The sequence below is a fragment of the Protopterus annectens genome, chromosome 4.part0 (assembly GCF_019279795.1).
Source record: "Protopterus annectens isolate FY-2018-M chromosome 4.part0, PAN1.0, whole genome shotgun sequence".
NCBI lineage: Eukaryota > Metazoa > Chordata > Ceratodontiformes > Protopteridae > Protopterus > Protopterus annectens.
Genome location: NC_056733.1, coordinates 1,598,391,279 through 1,598,411,557, shown reverse-complemented (window position 1 = coordinate 1,598,411,557; position 20,279 = coordinate 1,598,391,279). Strand labels below are relative to the sequence as shown.

Here is a 20,279-nt window from a genome sequence, read left to right as displayed (position 1 = left end):
GTCAGCCCAAAAGCCTTCCTCAGATGAGTCGGTGTTTCTGGAGGCATTTGATGCAGGCCCGTCTACCTCTTGGGTGTCCCCTCCGGCCGACCCCCTGGTAGACCTCATTACTACCAGGGCATGGAAGGAGCCGGACACTGTAGAGCCAATCCCCAGGAGACCAGATAAGATCCTTAGTCCCCCTGTGGATAGGACAGTGTGGAGTAAAGATACCCTGGTAGATGCCATGGTGGTGGCGGCTGCCTCCAAGAAGGAACTGGCACAGGATAGTTCCTCGGTTTGCTTCAGCTACCTTTTCCATAAGGGCGCTGAATTACTTGGCCCATGTGATTAGGCTTCAGCGGGATCTGGTGAAGGAATATGCCGAGTCTCCCCCTGAGTCCATGTCGGCCGAGGACAAACGGACCTTCTCGACTCACATGGCCACTCAGAAATCTGTATCGAACACGTCTATGCGGCTACTCTCCCATGCCACGGAGGGGGCCGCTAGAGCCAGCAGATCAGGCATCGCCTTACGGTGTCATGCCTAGCTCTGACTTTGCGACTTTGCGGAACCCTTCAAGGCGTCCTTCGCGAATGCTCCCTTCGGTTCTACCCTGTTTGGCAAGACCATCCGCGATACATTGGTCCAGAGCGGGAAAGATGGGAAGACGCTGTCTGCCGTCGGAATCCGCTTCTCAGCTCCTCAAAGGTCCTTTTCCAGGAACCAGAGAGGACAAAAGAAGATGTGGTTCCAGAAGTCTCAGCAGTCCCGTTATGCTCCGGACCCTTCGTCCTTCAGAGGCGGAGGGGGACAAGGTGGACGCCGGCCCAGAGGCAGAGGGGCGGGGCAAAGAATTTTGGGTCACGGGAACCCTTTTCCGATCGACCCACGCAGCAGCCCTGAGGGGTTGCCCGACTGCTCCTCTCTGGAGGCAGTCGGTGGGGGGGCATTTTTTGAAGCACCTGGCACTATGGGAGTCCATCGCGACAGATTGCTGGGTGCTTTGAATTATATCCAGAGGCTAATCTATTCCCTTCATAAATCTTCCTCCTCAATCGAGGCGCCTCTCCGGTGTTCCACCCAGTCAGAGGGAGGCTGCAGCTTTAGAAATAAAGAAGCTGCTAGAAAAAAAGAGCCATCCAACATGTCCCCCCAGACCAGTCCAGTTAGGCAATTACTCCAGGTTCTTTTTGGTGCCAAAAAAGACGGGGGACTTGAGACCAATTCTCGACTTTTCTACAATGAACCTCTTCATTGCCAAGGAGAAATTCCGGATGGTCACGCTTCAGTCCATTCTCCCCCTTCTGCAGGAGAACGACTGGATGTGCTCCATAGACCTCAAGGATGCATACTACCACATTCTCATGGACAGGCGATCCAGGAGGTTTCTCCGCTTTCGGTTGGGGGCCAGTCATTACCAGTTCAGGGTCCTACCATTCGGCTTCACCACAGCCCCCAGGGTGTTCACCAAGGTCATGGCAGTTGTAGCGGCCCACCTGAGGCTTCAGGGAATACAGGTTTTTCCTTACTAGCTCCTTGCCGCCTCCACCAGGCATCGACTCTGCTCAGCCAGGGATTGCTTCCTGCTTTTAGCCTCCCAGTTGGGGATCACTATAAATTTCAAGAAATCATCCCTTCAACTAATTCAAGTCCTGGACTTCATAGGGGCCAGAATAGACACGCTTCAGACCAAGGCCTTCTTGACATCGGACAGACTTCGCAGCTTAACCCTTCACGTTCTAGCACTCCTTCAATCTCCAGCCCCATCAGCAAAGTTAGTCCTGAAAGCCTTAGGGTCCATGGCAGCAGCAATCAACCTTTTGCCCTTAGCTCGCTTGCACATGAGGGTCCTCCAGTGGACCATCCTTCAACACCCGTTGGACTCTCCGATCCCCCTCAGCAGAGTTTGCAGAAATTCCCTCATATGGTGGCTCCAATCTTGAGAGCTTCGGAAGGACGACCGTTCATAATGCCACAACCCCAAGCCACGATAACCACGGACGCTTCTCGCCTTGGGGGGGGGGCATTGCATGGGCAGAACTGTCCAAGGTACGTGGACTCAGACAGAGACCGTTCTGCATATCAGTTTTCTGGAGATGGAGAGTGGTGCTTCTAGCGTTGCAAGCTCTTTATGCCTTTCTCCCTTCAGGGACTATTGCAATTCAGACAGATAACATGTCAGTGGTCTGGTACATCAACAAACAGGGGGGGACCAGGTCTTACTCTCTTTGCCGAGAGGCCATGAGAGTTTGGGATTGGGTGATATCCACCAACCGTTTTCTGTTAGCAACGCACATTCCGGGTCGGTCCAACATCCTAGCGGACAAGCTGAGTCGAACTATCCTCTCAACTTACGATTGGTCTCTGAACCCCTTAGTAGCGAAACAGATCTTCTGCAAGTGGGGTCAGCCTTGCTGCGATCTCTTCGCATTGCCTTCAGACGCGAAGTGCAGCAAGTTTTTTGCTCTAATCCCCCCCCCCCCCCGGGGGGAAAGCCCCAGAGATGCTCTAGTTCATGCTTGGCCATCTGGTCTTCTTTATGCTTATCCTCCTCTTCCGTTAATGACAAAATTTTTACAAAAAGCTCATCGGTTGGGGAACAAGATTATCCTCATAGCCCCATTCTGGCCTCGTCAAACCTGGTTCCCATACCTATGGTCTCATCTTATAGCTCCTCTTTGGATCTTAGATCTAATCCTGGATCTGATTTCTCATCCTTCGGGATTAGAAACTCCAAATCTGGACGACCTCAAGCTTTCAGCTTGGTTAATCCAGTTCCATTAGTTACCAGGACTCCCGGTATCTCGTCTGAAGTTAGATCCATCCTGGTAGCGGCGCATAAGCCTTCTACCAGGAAGGTTTACAACAGCAAATGGAAACGGTTTTCCATTTGGGCCTCGCATAGGGATTTGGATCCTTTCACTGCTCCCATTCCAACAGTGCTTGATTTCCTATCTCATATTTTTCAGCAAGGGGCCAGTTCTTCTACTGTAAAGGTTCAAATGGCTGCCATTTTCACATTGGAGACAATCTTAGTCCTTTAGCTTCCATTAAGATTTGTAAGACCTTCTTGAAAGGAACCTTTCTTTTGAGACCTCCTATTAGGAATGCTGTTCCCCCATGGGACCTAACTTTGGTCCTTCAGGCTCTAACTGGACCACGCTTTGAACCTGCAGCTTCTGTTGATTTAAAATTCTTATGTTGGAAAACTGCTTTCTTAATAGCTATTACCTCAGCTAGAATGGTGTCAGAACTCCAGGCCCTTTGTACTAAACCCCCATATCTTGTTTTCCATAAGGACAGAGTCTCTCTCAGGACTAACCCTTCCTTCTTACCTAAAGTGGCTTCCGAGGCAGACATCAATCAGTCCATTAATCTACCAGTTTTCTTCCCTAACTATCAGAATAAAGGGGAATGCAAACTTCATTTGTTAGATGTTCATAGACAATTGCGCTTTTACATGCACAGAACAGCTGCCTTTCGCAAGTCAGAGCAGCTCTTTGTTTCCTTTGCGAAGCCTTTCCTGGGTAAGCCAGTGTCAGAGGTGACTCTAGCTAGATGGATTTCTCACTGCATTTTGCTCACATACAAGATATCTGGTCTGCCAGAGCCCTTAGGGGTTCATGCTCATTCTACTCGTTCTATGGCTACTTCTGCTGCGTTCTGGTCAAGAGTTCCCTTGGATGACATTTGTTCTGCGGCTACTTGGGCTTCCTCTCATACCTTTATCTCTCATTAGAAATTGGATTTAATATCCAGAGGAAGGGCAGCTTTTGGCTCTGCAGTGCTCCAGAATAGCCTTCCTTGAGGACCTCCCAAGTTTTTGGTAGCTGGAGACTCTGTCCGACAGGTTGCTGATCAAATGAAGTTAGCTACTTCAGATAAAGAAGTTATGTACTCACCATAACGTTCCATCTGAGTAGGTAACTTCACTTGTCAGCAACCAATCCCCCCTCCTTCCCCCTAACCTGGTTCTTTGGTTATCTGAATCCTAGAATGATTTCAGCTTTTGGTATTCATTAGGTTAGGATGTTTCAGGTTGTTGTTTTGTCTTGGTGAAATTGTATAATTGGGCAAACGCGATCTGAGGACTAGAAGGAGGTAGCAGGGTATTATGGGTAAGGGGAGGAGCTTGGAGCTCGGATCTTTAGCTTGGAAAGCTGCCGGCTTGGATCCAGGTCGGATCCGATACCCACAGGTTGCCGACGAATGAAGTTACCTACTCAGATGGAACGTTATGGTGAGTACATAACCTCTTTTTTCTTCCAAGTTTCCTTCTTTTTTGTTCTTTCCTTTAGAAAAGGTGGACCATTACTTTCCCTTTCATACTCTTTATATCTGAGACCTGTTTTTCCAAGAGAATTAGTGTCAGACAATTTTTTTCCTGCCCTGAAAGCCCTGAAGATGTTCACTGCCCATATATCCCTTTTGTACCAGTACTTAGTCTCATGCTTAGCTTGTAGATCGGATATATAGCATGAGAGGAATATAGCTAAGCTTTTATAGACAGGCTGGATGTATAATATCTGGGGCAGGATATTTCCCAGTTGTCAGCGATACTATAACAGTGATCTATTTTAACATCTACTCTTGTGGTTGGTTATTGCACCACTGTACATGGATGCTGTTGCTCAAGTTAGTAAACATTAGAAATTTTGTGTCACTAGATTTTCGTTTCAGCATAGCTATTTTTGACACAAAAATGTTTCTAGACATTGGAGGAAGTAAGGTGCATTCTCCCCTTAAATCTGTCAGCAAGTTTCCTTGTCCTCAGCTTCATCTTGTGAAGTCATAAATTGAGTTGTGAAATCTGTTTACTGTTTTATAAAGCTGCTAGACTGAGATTTTTTAGGGTGTGTGCATCTTGCCTTATGAAGCATTTCTTGACATCCTTTAAGCAAAAAGTCTATCTGAAAGGGGGTTCTAATCATAAGCGATTACAAACATCGGAAAATATGTAGAAAGGGAAGAGATGCGGAAAGAAGTGAAGAGGAGTGTAACTGTCTGCCTTTCCAGTGTAACGGAGTACTGCTTTGTGTTCTACCCATATGTGATCTACTGTTGCAGTGACCCTCATTGAAAAAGTTCAGTTTTGCAAGATACTTTAAATTAACAATAGAACTTAAAAAATGCAGCACTTTATAAAGCTTCCCTCTCTTCAGAGAAGGAAAAAGAAAGTACAATAAGAAAGGTAGAGGGCAAATCAGATTCTAGCCCCCCCCCCCCCACCAAAAAAAAAAAAATCATGAATTCAGCAGAGATAGGTACTACTACTATACTAACTCTTTTAAAATCAGTAATCAAAAAACAATCATAAAGTACATAAAGAAGAACAACCGAACCCAGTGTTTCCAACTTCTAAAATTAATATAGAGTATATTTTCCCTCCTCCTCTTCCTCCTTTTAATTTCTTTTACTTTTGTGCCTTTCCTCATGGCTAATGTACAATTAATTAGATTTCTTAACTGCCTAACTTGTGGAGTCGGAGGGTTCTTTTTTCATGTCCCTGTCATAAAAATAAGAATAATGAATTTGATAAATCCTCTCACTGTTTACTTAGGTAAGTTATATTTTAAGCTCTGTTGTATATAATGAGTATAATATAAATCTTAGAATTATTTTTTGAAAGCACCTTTTAGATTTGGCTACCTAGCCTATATTTTGGAAACCACATTTTCTGCAGTGTTTTTCTAGGCCACAGAGCTGTATTTGACCTCATTGTCTCGTTTAGTTGAAAGTGCTACCTTGTATTAAATAAGCATACTGTAGTGGCACCATAAAAATCAAATGCCAATCATTAGTGGACCGGAGTTCTGCTGTGGTGACCCCTAACCGGGAAAAGCCAGAAAGACAAACAACAACATTATAGTGGCAAAGTGTTTCTTTTGGGTGTAATATGGGCAAAAGTATGTCCATGTTAAACTGGATAGTTGAATTATTGTATGTTAGCAGACACATTTACAGCTTTTTTTAAAGGTGTACACACTGATTGTCATTCTGTTTACAGATGTAATGAGGGGTGTCCTGTAATTTGGTAGTGAGATACTTGTGACAGCTTTTGTTTTTTAAGTAGACTGCTTGACTGACTCGGTGACCTCCCTTACCTTCATCCATTTGGCCCAGGCCACAGGAGTGAACTGAACAAGCTCCTCCATCCCTGGAGCATATTGGGCCCCTGACCAGGGAAGGCTCCTATGTCTTATTTATTCCTTGCTGTTGAGCTCACTACATTCTCTGTTCACATCAGAGGTTAGGACCGTTCTTTCTCTGAGCTGAGAGCATTCATTTCCCAGTTTGAGCTTGCTAGCATTGCCCCTTTTGGGAAGTGATGGTCAGGTGATAGGTAGAGGGCCAGTCAGTAGATCAGACTGACCCCCTCCCCCAGTACTTCTAACCCTTTCTGCATCTCCCTCAAACTCCACAATTGCAGGCTTACCTCAGGGCCTTCCACCGCACACTGTTCCCTGGATTTGCTGAATGCATAGAACCAATTGGCAGCATGTGCTTAACTTGCCATTGGTCTTAATGTACAGCACCTAGCACTCTCCTCAGGCTTCACCCAAATTGCAAGTCTACAGAGCCTGCTCACTCCTGTCCTCCTTGGCCCAACACTTTCAGATGCCCTGCCACTAATTAAACATAAATTTCATATGTTTTAGCAATTTTGGTATGTGACCAATGAGAATTATCCATTATCTTATTAAAAGTTGTAACAATGATGTATCATAAGTACAGCTTTACTGTTATTTAGTTATGCATTTGCCTTCAGGTTTGATGACTTAAGAGACCATAGTGCTAGTCCCCAATAATCACCCTTATTTTTATGTGGCAGTACTGTATATCGTAAAAATCAACTACCAATAATTAGTGGACTAGAGTTCCGCTTTGGCGACCCCTAACCGGGAAAAGCCGACAGACACAACAACAACAACAACAACTGTACATCATAAATTCCTGCTAATTTGTGTGTGTGGTGGTGGTGGTATGTCCCATGTGGAACTCTAGTCAGCTGTTTTACAGTAGCTTTATTTCAAGTTTGATGACATAAGAGATTTTAAGGCTCAGTGTCACTAACTACTGTGTTATGGGTTATTTTTGGAGGTCATTTTTGCCCTCTTGATTCTGTACTAGCTGTTTTTGGCAACTTCACATATGGTTTGATAACTGAGTTTTGTTCAAGGAAATCATTAATTTACCATAGTTTAAGCTTAAAGTAAAGGTAAAAATGACTGTATAGTTGATGAAAAAAGTAGTAGTTTGCGGTTTGTCAGTTAAGCATATTATTTTTTCTTTTATTTACAGCTGAGTACTTCATATTTAATTACTTGAATGTACTTATGGCTAGCCTCCCCAATTATTTCCCTTATATTTTTATAGAATAGTTCATAGGTTCATAGGCTGGCACTAGCCTGTACAAGCCTAGCCATAACAATTCCCTGGCTAGTTTTTGAACTTTTCCTTCTACTGGAAGCTAACTATTTTTAACTCATTGCTTCTTACGTAAACATAACCTGGCAGGAAATCTGAATTGCTGTGCAGCTTGCAAGAGCATACTCATCTGAAAACGAGACTTCCCTTGACTCCTGAGACAGATATGCTTGTCAACAACTATGTCCTACTATGTTAGTGGAAACACAGCACCTATCAATTGCATACTGAGCTATAGTTGTAGTATAGTTTGTGATGAGTAAGTGCAGTATTGAAAGAAAATACACAATTGCATCACAAGTTAAGAAAAACATGTTTAAATGACCTCACCCCCATATTGCTCCTGTGAGCCTCCTACATCCATAGGCAGAGATACCCAGTGTCGGTCAACTCATTTTTTAATTAGTCCCTGCCTCTGGTCTGCACAAATATGTAAATTATTGCCTTATTTTTTATTAAACAAAAATATTTGCATTGTTTCATCTGCTGTGCTTTTTAACATCACAGCATTCTGAAGTGTCCTCCTGGCTCCAGTTAAATGCTGCATAGATCTATATCCAGTCACACTTCTTCACAATTTGGTATGTAAATGGTACAGCATGGCTACAACAGAAACAATTGAAACAATACTAGTTTCATGAACTTTAATCATACTTTGACTTAAGTATGGGGTCCATTCCTGTCATGGTATTAGAAACCCAAAAGACTTGGAGAAATTAAAAAGGTGGAAGGATTTGATAGTATCGCACATTCATGGATAAAAGAGTGCTTAAAAATGTATAAGATACACACCCTACACTGATTGACTACATTACAGTGACCATGAAACATTGGCAGACCACTTTGCAATTAAGCCATCATAAAGGACAGATTATTATCCCAGGGATAAAAATTAAGAGGGATATTCCAGGGTGACACTCTGTCACCGTTGCTATTCTGCCTTGCCATTAATCCATTAGGATCATAGGAGGTTACTCTGGCTATTGGCCCTGAGGCCTTTATAAGCCTAGCCAAGAGATTAGCCCATGTTTAGACAAGTCAGCACCCAAAGCCCCTGTCCAGCAGGGACACAGATGGAATCCCAGGGATGTATTTTCTCTTTCCCATCCAGTTATCTAATGAGGTACTCTGATGTGGAGAGGGAGTCTGTTTCACAGATGGGGGAGTCTCTGTGACACAAATCTGTCTCGCCAACAAGTCCTATTGATAGCACAGACCAGGTTGAGGTTGCGTGTACGGATTGCTCAAGTGGAGCTTGACTTGTGGATATGCGGCAGTCCCATCAAGGCGGGTGTGAGATTGCTTTATATGCCAAACAGAGGTCACCCCTGAGGAGTCTGTATGAAACTGAGTAGAGGGACCGGGCTTTTAGTCTATCTGTGTAGGGTAGATGTTTGAGGCTCTGGATTCTCCTGGTGAGGAACCTCTGGGTCTTTCCAACTGCTGCATGCGCTTTGCGAGGTACATGCCGAAGGTGGCATTGTACTCAATAATTGGCCTTATAAGAAAAGAATACAAAGATGTTATGACCTCTTTGTCCCTGGATGAGATACCTTTATTTATGAGGTGGACCATGTAGAAATCTTTCCATACAACGGAAGCAACATGGTAGTCAAACGTCAGGTTGCTATCAACCTGGGTGCCCAAATCCCTCACAACTGATTGTGTACTTAGGACATTGTTATTAATGTGATAATATGCGGGGATGTCACTCTCCCCAAAGGGGATGATGATGCATTTTTTGGCATTCAGCTTGAGACCATGTTTCTGGCACCAGTGATTTGTTTGGGTGAGACCCTCTTGGAGGACGTCCACATCACTAGGGGAATTGATGACTGTGCCCAGCTTGCTGGTCTGCCATAGTCCACTGGTTTTGGCCTGCACATCAGAGAAATATATCCTGAATAACAGAGGCCCCAAGACCGATCCCTGGGGTACACTGCTCGTTATGGGTCTACTGCTTGAGCTGGCTTCCCCTATTTTGATTCGGTGGGTTCTATCAGTGAGCCAGTTTGCTACCCATCTGGTAACTTATGGATTGATGCCTAGTTGACAGAGTTTATCTACTATGCCAAAGTGGCGAATAGTGTTGAAGGCTTTGGCCAGGTCAAGGAAGGCAGTGTGCACAGTCTTCTCCTCGTCCATGGCTTTGGTGACTGTCTCAAAGAAGTCGACCAGGTTTAACAGACATGTCCTCCCCTTGACAAAGCCAAACTGTGTGGGGTCGAGTGTTTGGAGGTTAAGCTGTGTACTTAACTGCTTAGGCCATGGCTACAGTTTGGCTCCTAGAAAACAAAAAAGTGTAATGACTCCTCATCATCTCTTTGTCGATGATTTAAAACTGTATAGCTCATCAGAAGAGGAACTGAAAGCACAGCTCCAGGTTGTCAAAACTTATTCAGATGATATTAGAATGTCATTTGGTCTTGATAAATGTGCAAAAGCAGGAAAACTGCAGCACCAGGTAAACATCAGTTTGGGACAAGAATGTGATATAAAAGAACTTGAGCAAGAGGGAGTGTATAGATACTTGGGAACTGATGAAGGATCAGCAATAAAACATGAACAAATGCGGATAAAACTTAGTAAGGAATACTTTAGAAGACTTAAATTAATCCTGAGAGCAGCACTGACATCTAGGAACAAAATCCAAGCTATAAATCAATTTGCTCTTCCTGTCCCAACGTACAGTTTTGGAGTGATTGACTGGCCCCAAAAAGTGTTAGATAGATTAGATATTAAAACAAGAAGGATGCTTCATGCTCACCAAAGGATTTATAAAAATCAATATATACCAAAATTATATATTCCCCGTTCCGATGGAGGGATATGGTATGCAATCATGGGACTCCACACATCTACTGACCTCACAAGATCTAAGTGTAGTGAAAGTTTAGAAAGATGAGGAGAATAAATTTAAGATGACTTCTCTACTTAATTTAGCAGAAGCACATCGACATTAAGTAGGAATGGAAATCAAACCAGAAGTAGAAAAAAAACAGGCAGTAACTGAATGTGCCAAAAAACAAAAAGAATATAAGGTGAAGGACCAGATGAGAAGGCAAGAAAAGTGGAAAAAAACATAAATGTAGTTGCAAGTATAGAAAACTTCTGGAAGAGCCTCATGTTGATCAGGAACAAACACAGGAATGGTTAAGGAGAGGTGAATTCAAACCAAGAAATGAAAGGTTGATATTGGCAGCCCAAGATGATGGGCTACATACATGCTGGTTTACAAAGTCCATTGAACATGTGTGAGAAACAGACAAATATAGGTTTTGTAAAACCGAATTGGAAACAGTCACACACCTTGTTACTGGTTGCAACACAATAATGGCAGAAGGACTGTATACTAAAAGGCATAATAATGTGATGAGACTATTGCACTGGGGATTGTGCAAACATTATGGTATCGAAGTGGCTAAAAACACTGGAAACGTGAGCCACAAAGCATCATAGAAAATGATGAAGTTTATATCACATGGGATCACCCATTACCAACAGTTCAAAAGATAGATGGTAGAAAACCGGATGTAGTGGTCCAAGAAAAGAAGACAAAAGTAGCATTGATCATTGAAATCGCCACACCCAGTAACTATAGTATCTTGCGTACAGAGACACACAAAGTCATGAAATACCGGGATCTGCAGGCAGAAATGAGCAATGTGGAAGAAAGATACCCAGACAGTTCCAATAGTAGTAGGAGCAACGGGTCTTACAAAAAAGAATCTAAAATCATATTTAGATATGTTACCAGTCTGTGTAACCCAGTACGAATTGCAGGATGAGTCATTACTGGGCTCATTGCGGGTGCTGCGAAGAGCACTTTTGGCTGACATCAAAGACTGAAACAATATTACATGAACTTTAATCGTACTTTGACTTAGGAATGTGGTCCATTCCTGTTATGGTATTAGAAACCCAAAAGATTTGGAGAAATTAGAAAAGGGAAGACAAAGAGGAAAAGCAGAAAAGGAAATTAGTAATGGAGAAGTTAAAGAAATAGAAACTGAGGTTATGGAGTACCTGCAAAGTGAAGGATTCACCGTAGAAAATTGAATGCAGAAAGCACCACAACAGGATACAGCAATGGTATCCTAATTAAGGGGAATCCAGTGGAACAGGAAGCAATTGGTCTGGTGCCATATCAAGATATTTTGGAGCCTTTCACAGGAAATCAGTATAAACATTCACTTTAGCTAGACAGCAAGGAAAGGAACAGGAAACTGTGGAAATTCTGATGCAGTCAATGTTGAGGAGTGATAGACCAGTGAGTTCCCATATGACAGAGCAACAGATGGCACAGGATGAAATTGAAGAGAAGGTGTCACAGGAAGGTGCTGTAGAACTTTCTATAGATGCTCACAGGAAACGGAAAACAAGGGATGTGTCCTCAGTTTGGAAGAAAATGAGCTAAGAGAAGAGTTGCTTGATTTAATAGACATAGATACACATATTAAGATCAGTGAGAGAAATAGAATGCAGAAGGTCAGTAAAACTCAAAAGTCAGAAGTCTGATAAAACAAATGAATGCAGTGATTAGAACTGTCCATAGAGATCCATATGATATAACAGAAGTAAACAGGGTATATTACTGTACAGATAAATTAATAACTTCTGCCACAAGAACACAGGGTAGTGAGGGGAAGGAAGGGGAGAAATTGAATACCATCATGGAAGTATCGAATAGAGAAAACTATAAAACAATTAAAGACAAGGTGTCACTCTTAGAAGACTATAGAAAGGGGAATAGATCAACAAAAATACTAAGAAAGATGAATGTGATTAAAGCAATGCACAGTATTTGAACAGACCAGGATCTGTCATGCACTATCGTTAATAACAAACTAAAAATTTCAGCACAAGAGGAAAAACTTAGAAGATACACAGATAAATATAAAGGAAAAGTACAAAATAAGCAATTTATTGATGACCCAAAAAAGTTTTATAGAGAATTGGGAAATAAGGAAAAAGGAATTCAAAGACTGCCAAAAAAGAGGAAGTAGATACATTTTGGAGAAGTATCTAAGAAGATCCTGTGGAACATAACAAAGATGCTAAATGGATAAAAGTTGTAAAAGAAAGAATAAGAAGTTCAAAGGTACAGGATATGAAACGGGATGAAATAACAGCCAGAGAGAAGTTAAGAAAAGCCTCTAATTGGAAAAGCCTAGGTCCAGATGCAGTATCTGACGTTTGGTTAAAAGTATTAACATCTTTGCACGAGGATTTAGCCATGAGTAAGAACTATTCATATGCGCACCCTGAACAGACACCAACCTGGCTAACAACAGGCAAAACAGTGGTCCTTTTTAAGAGTGAACCTGCAAGCTACCCTAAAAATTATAGACCAATAACTTGTCCTCTGACGACTTATAAACTATATATTGGAATTGATGCTGACAAGAGTTTATAGTCATTTAGAAGAAAACTTGATTATGGCAGTAGAACAAAAGGGCCGTACAAGAAAGTCATATGGAACAAAGGATCATTTGTTGTTAGTCATACTGGAAAACTATATAAAGGGGAAGAATTTAAGTATGGTGTGAATTAACTGTAAAAAAGCATTTGATAGTATCCCGTATTCATTCATGGATAAAAGAATACTTAAAAATGTTTAAGATTCTGGAAAAAGCATAAATATAGTTGCAAGTATAGAAAAGTTGTGAAAGAACCTCATGTTGATCAAGAATGAACACAGGAATGGTTAAGGAGAGGCGAATTCAAACCAAGAGACGAAAGGTTAATATTGAGTCCGTTGAACATGTGGGAGTAACAGACAAATGTAGGTTTTGTAAAACCAAATTGGAAACAGTCGCACACCTCGTTACTGGCTGTGACATAATAATGAACTCAAAACGAAACCAAAGTACTTAGAAGAAGCCCACAGCTTCTCTTGGTGTGATAAAGTATTTAATGTTCACTCCACTTATTTAAAAACAAACCCCCCCCCCATAAAAATACACCTTCGGGTCACAATAAATACACACAGACACTTCCAAAGACCAATACACCGCGTTTTCGTCTGCAAACAGACTTCTTCAGATGGAAAATGCATACTAACACCAATTGGAAAAAAATTCTCATTGACAGAACATTTCCTAGCACTACATCCTCTCAGCAATCAAAAAAACCCACCAGAAAATCGGTCTCCTCTACAGACACAACTACTACCTTACTCCATCTTCCCGTCATACCCTTGCATCTACCTTCCTTCTCCCCTCCCTCTTGTACGGTGATCCCCTATTCTCCAACCTACAACTCGGACTCCGTGCTAAACTTGAGGCCTGTTACAACAAAATCTGCAAATTTGCAACCAATTCTAAGAACTCTTCCCATCACTGTCACTCCCTACACACCCTAAACTGGCTAGAACTCCACAACCACCTAAAGTACCTACAACTTACAACAGCCTACAAACTCATCTTTAAACCAGCAGAATGCCCCTCTCTTGCTAAATCTCTAACACCCTACACACCTACCCGTACCCTGAGATCCACAGGCCAAAACCTCCTGCATGTACACAAACCCATCCACCCAACTGGTAAACTACTACTATCCCACACTATAGCCAAACTATGGAACAATCTCCCCACACCACTACGTAATATACCTAACCACAACAATTTCAAATCCATGCTTCTCTCCCATCTCTCCTGCAAATGGGAATGTCCGTCACATGCTCTCACCTAAAACTCCCACACTACTAACTCCACACCTAAATCATCATTTCTTTGCCTAACTTAATTCAGAGATCTTGCTCAGAACACCTTTTCATAAATCTTTTGCATGCATGCCTCTGGCCTACCTTACTCATATTCTCAAACTTTCATTGTTTGTTTTTCTTATCCATTGTACCCATAATATTGTTTTTCTCTGTAATATTGTTAATTTGTCTCTATTCGTATGTATTTGTATGTCTGTTTGGGGATTTTCCCCTCGGGTCTCCACTGAAAAAGGGTAATTCTTACCCAGCTGGACCAACCCGGTTAACAAATGCAAATAAATAAATAAATAAATTACATAAGATAAAGTAAAAAGTGTTGTAGTCTCCACTGAAAAATGAAACGCCCAATAAATATACAATATACTAAAAACATTTCTAATAAATCCTATACAGATATTAAATATATAACTACAAACAATTATCTTAAATAATACTTTCTACAATAAAAGATGCTTTCTACAATATAAAATGTATAGAGGAATACAGCATTAACTAAGATATACATTAGCGCCATCTAGTGGCTAGAACCTATAACTTGTGCACAAGATCACAGTAAATAGCACAGTGAAACTCAGTAACATAAACATATCCTAATACTTGTATAACTCTAAAGGTTATCTAAAAAAATATTTAAAATATATAAATAGATAAAATTGTTATAAAATACATACAAAAATGGAAAATAAAAGAAGGATAAAACCTGGGCTGGAAGATGATATAGTTTCGCTGACCTTAATTTTAAAACTGGTTTCAGGGAAACTGAATCATTAAGCCCAGAGGACTTGGTGGCTTGCAAAGATATTTGCCAGTAAAGTTTTTTATACTCAAGTCGGGCTTCCTATGGGCCACCCCTAATGTCCTTCAGTACGACTTCCAAGACAGAAAAGAAAAACTAGGCTTCTTGACAGTGTTCAGTGTGCTTATACAGGGCATTAGTTTCACTATTATTCCTAATATCTTAGCTTATGTGAGGAAAAGTAAGTAAATTGATAGGGAAGTGAAAGAATATAGTAATAAGACACATTATCCTAACCTAAACAGTTTAATAGAACTAAGGACAGTAGGTTTGGTTATGGGAAAGAACATGACCAAGGGACAAGTTACAATGTGGAAAATAATGAACATATGTATGACTTGCAAAACCCTTTAGAGTTCCCCCTTCAAGAAGGTCAAAAAGGATAAGAAACCACCCGTCAATACATTACAATTACAATACGGGGGGGGGGGATTTCCCCATTGGAACAGACAGAACCCCTAGCAGTTAATAATACTATAGAGCAAGATGGTAGTGCATGTAGTTTTAAAGGGTTTAACATTTATAGTTATAATAGCAAAGAAATGAGACACATTTTAATTTGCTATCAAAAGGTTTTAGGTATATTCCTAAGAACAAAGCAAACATTAGTAAAGTGCTTATCGACTTAAAATTATTTCTTAGAAAAAAAAATGTGGAACTCTTTTTTGGTCAGGAATTGAATGTAAAAAAGGATATGGAATTAATAAGGAGGAGCACTTGTAACCCATCCCTACATCCCCAGTTAAACATTTTCAAGGCCATGATGGAAAAGGAATTAAGGACTGAAATTAATAAACATAGGATAGGGTGGGACTGCGGTGGTGGTGCTGTAGTAGTGTTGTCGCCTCACAGTAAGACGTTGTCCTGTTCGATTCTCAGCTAGAGCGTCTTCTGTGTGGAGACATGCGTGAATGGGCATACCTTCGTTGAAGGTTGTGCGTCAGGGCCGGCAACTCGGCATGTAAAAATCTACTGCCAATCATTAGCAGACCGGAGTTCTGCTGTGGTGACCCCTAACCGGGAAAAGCCGAAAGACACAAACAAGGATAGGGTTTTAATCTATCTAGTGAAGAAAATACATTACTTAAGGAATTAAGTCAAGACAAAACAGTAAGGGTTATGAGCCCAGATAAGGGTGGGGTTGCTATTATCATGGAAAATTTAATCTATGAGGCAAAGATGATGGAAATTTTCGAAGACACCTCAAAATATAGAAAAGTTTCCATAAATGAAACTAATATAGCAAATAAGAAAGTTGAATTAGCACTGGATGATTTACTATTAGAAGGTACAATTGATGTGAACACCTATAATTATTTGCATGTTGATAATCCCATTACCTCCACCATATTTGGAATCCCAAAAGTCCACAAAAATGTTCAAAATCCACCATTGAGACCAGTTGTTGCATCAGAGGGGTCAATAACTGCCCCTTTGGCCAAGTTTTTAGATACTAAACTAAAGAAAATGGCTGAGTGGACAAGGAGCTGTTAAGGACTCATGGGATTTATTAAGAAATATTAAAGGGAGTATGTATGAGGAAGGGATTTTTTTTATTACAGTGGACATAGTGGACCTATTGACGTCTATCCCACATATAGACGGGATGAAATGGTTTGAAGAAGCACTAGTGAAGTACGGTAAATTTAGTAGTAAAGAATTGTATTTGATTTGAATGTTAATGGAAATTGTGTTAAAAATAAGTTTATCCATTATGAAGGTGAATTCTTCCAGCAGCAGCAAGGTGCAGCAATGGGGGCTAGATGTGCCCCCATTTATGCAAATATTATTTTGTTTTTCTGGGAAGAAAAATTCATCTTAGGCTCCAGGTATTCTAATTGCTGGAAATTATACAAAAGATACCTGGATGATATATGTTTTTTATGGGTAGATACTCAGGAAAGATTTTTAGAATTTGTTAATTATTTATTAGATTCTAGTGAATTTTTAAGATTTACATACAAAATTGATAGAAGCAAGCTTGACTATCTGGACATTTCTATTACTAAACAGATGGGTAGCTTCAGTTTCGAAAGTATACAGAAAGGAGACATTCTCCATTTCTTACTTAGCATTTGATAGTGCGCACCCCTTTTATCAGAAGAAAGGAATAATTAAGGGGACAGTACGTAAGGGGGAGTAGGATGACATCAAGTGACGTAGATTTTGAGGATGAATGTAGAAACCTATTGGGAGGTTGGGAGGGTGGCCTAAAGGTTAAGGTGTCTGCCTTACAAACACAAGGTGCAGGGTTTGAGTCTCACAAGGGATAATTGGCTAGGCTAAAAATGGCTCGCAAGGGCAGTTAGCTTAGTACTAATCTATGAACCTATGAACCTATGACATGTTTTATGAAAGAGACTACCCTATGATTCTGATTAAGAATGTTGAACAGGAAGTAAGAGAGGGAAGAAAAGAGAAATATAAACCCATTTTGGGTGAGGATTTTCCTAGTAGTGAGGTGAATAAACAAGATTTGTTAAACAAAGACAATGGCCAACTGGTCAGTAATTTTGTAACTGACTTTAATGGTGACTCAGATATTATTAGGGCAATTTTGGAGAAAGAGTGGGCCAAGTTTAGTGCCACGTCAGACTTGGGTATATTGTCAACAAACTTTTAAATGCACTTACCGAAAGGGAAGGAGTGTTAAAAATATTCTTGAGCATAATACAAATGATTTTAATGCTTGCAAAAAAGGTAAAGTTGGAACCTTTAAATGTGGACGTTGTTCCCAATTTGCATGGATTAATAAAACAGACACAGTGTACCTTAAAAGCAGGGATAGATTTATAGTAAGTAATTGTTTTGCTAATTGTGAAACAAATGGGATAGTTTATTTGGCTACCTGTAATAAATGTGACTCATTCTATGTAGGAAAATCAGAGAGAAAGCTAAAAGTAGAATCTATGAACATTATTACGATATTAGGAATAATAGTAAAACTAATGCCCTGTATAGGCACACTGAATACTGTCAAGAAGCCAAGTTTTTCTTTTTTGTCTTGGAAGTGGTACTGAAGGACATTAGGGGTGGCCCATGGAAAGCCCGACTTGAGTATAAAGAACTTAATTGGCAACTATCTTTGCAAGCCAAGTCCCCTGGGCTTAATGATTCAGTTTCCCTGAAATCTGTTTTAAAATTAAGGTCAGCGAAACAATGTGCCAGATTCAGGAAGGCTTACACGGAGTTCAAGAGTAGTGTAAGCCTCCATGTAAGCCTCCTGATTCAGGAACAGCCCAAATCTCCGTGTAAGAGACAGCTAACACGTCTCTTACACAGACTGGGCGTGGAAATGCTCAATACCTCATTTGCAGCTCAAAGATATGCAAATGAGGTATTTGAGCGATCCACGAAGCAGAAACCAGTCCGTGTAACGGACGTGTTAGCTGCAGAAATGTACTCAGCTGACAACTGAGTACATTTCTGCAAAATTAAAAACGGAGCTATGTCAGCTCCAAATAAAAGGTGCATATGTTTCATTAAGTATGCCAATGGCCAAATATGTGGCCATTGGCATGAAAAAGTGTTGCAAAAATAAGTTATATAACTTTTTTTTTTCACGGGATTTTTGTGTTTAACTGCAGCGCACACCCGCGCAAACGGGGTGCGCTACCTAAAACTGAAAACCGAAGCTTATAAACCCACAATTGTGGGATTTATGTATTACATTGAATGTCAATGGAGGGACTTGCAGACCAAAAACAATATGGCCTCCGTTTAGTGGTTGTCAAGGGGGGGAAGCTCCGTGTAAGACATGTAACTAGTCATTACTAGGCAATCCTATGTAAATGAGGGTTACAATACTGAATCACACTGTCACATAGGTAATGAGCACTGTCTGAGCAGTGTAAGAGTTAGAGACGGGGGAGGAACAGAGTAAGAGGTAGGTGACATCATGGGGGGGGATGAAAGCAATAAATGTACCAGATTGGAGGGCAATGTAAGGTAAGAGATAACAGACAGACATCAGGGAGAGAGGTGTGTCCCAACAGAACACTAGGGAAGTCAAGAAATTGAGGGTATACGCTATCCCTACACTCAAAGTTTCTTGATATACGTGCGTGCGTGTGCGCGCGTGTAAGGCAGATTCAACATGTGGGAGCGTGTTGCAAACCGTTTACAACGGTTTGCGCGGGTGTGCACGTGTGTAAGGCAGTGTGCACGCGTTTTAGCATGAATCAGCCTAGCTAACACCGTGTAAGGATGTGTGCGCGCGTGTAACACCGTGTAAGGATGTGTACGCGTGTTTAAGTGACTGTAAGCGTGTTTAAGCTGGTGTGCACATTGCTCCCCCTCAGGAAACAGAAAGGAAACAGGAAACAACTAAAATCCAGGGAAACTGCCAGAGGATACTACTGGAGTTAATTGGTGGAAACAATTAGAAGCAGGCAATTACACAGGCAGACTAGAAGCCCAACCCAGCACTTAAAACACTGCAAGGAGCAGTGCAGGCTGTTTCTCACAACAGATACTGCCAGAAACTAAGCTATCAGAATTGAAAACTGAAAAAAGCTGAACTCAGAGCAGAAATGCTAGGGGCTGCCATAGCTATTATAGTCAGGCATAGGCGAATTGCTGAGGGTGGTGACAATGCAGATGCTGACAGACAACCCAGAGTGAGGAGAAGGAGAAGAGTATACAGGCCCAGGGTCACCTACCATGGGTTACATGAGCTGGAGATAGTAGAGCTATAGAGTGGACAGAGAGCTCCTGCAGCAGATTGTTGAGCTGTGCAGGCCACGCCTCACACACAGAACCAACAGAGGGAACCCATCCCAGTGGAAACCAAGGTATGTGTTGGCCTAAGAATACTAGCAACAGGTACCTTCCAGAGACCAACTGGCGATATGATGGGGATATCACAGGCATCAGCCTCCAGGGTACTACACCAGTTCCTGGATGCCATGTCAGCACATGTCGGTGATCATGTATATTTCCCCAATGCCCGTGAGGTATTGGCCAGCAATATGCGTCTCTTCCAGCAAATAGCGGAATACCCTGAGGTACTGGGTGCTATAGACTGCACGCATACGCATCAAAGCACCAGCAGGAGAGCGGGGTAGAGCCTACATTAACCGCAAGGGATACCCCTCCATCAACTGCCAGGTCGTGTGTGATGCCCAGGGAATAATAATGAATGTGTGTGCTGGCTGCCCTGGGAGCTACCACGATTCCCATATCTGGCATCTGACGCAGCTGTACCAATCATTTGCCAATGGGGACTTCCCACACGGACACCTAGTGGGGGATGCAGGTTATGCACTTGAGCCGTGGCTGATGACACCCATCAGAAATGCACACACACCTGAACAGGAACGCCATAATGAGGCACACGCACAAAC

General features: G+C 41.7%; 1 protein-coding gene across 1 annotated transcript in view; it reads left to right on the top strand.

Annotated features, from left to right (window-relative positions):
- FBXO38 (F-box protein 38) overlaps window positions 1–20,279 on the top strand; it is a 3,050,069-nt gene that overhangs the window by 2,355,212 nt on the left and 674,578 nt on the right. The gene's annotated exons all lie outside the window — the stretch shown is intronic.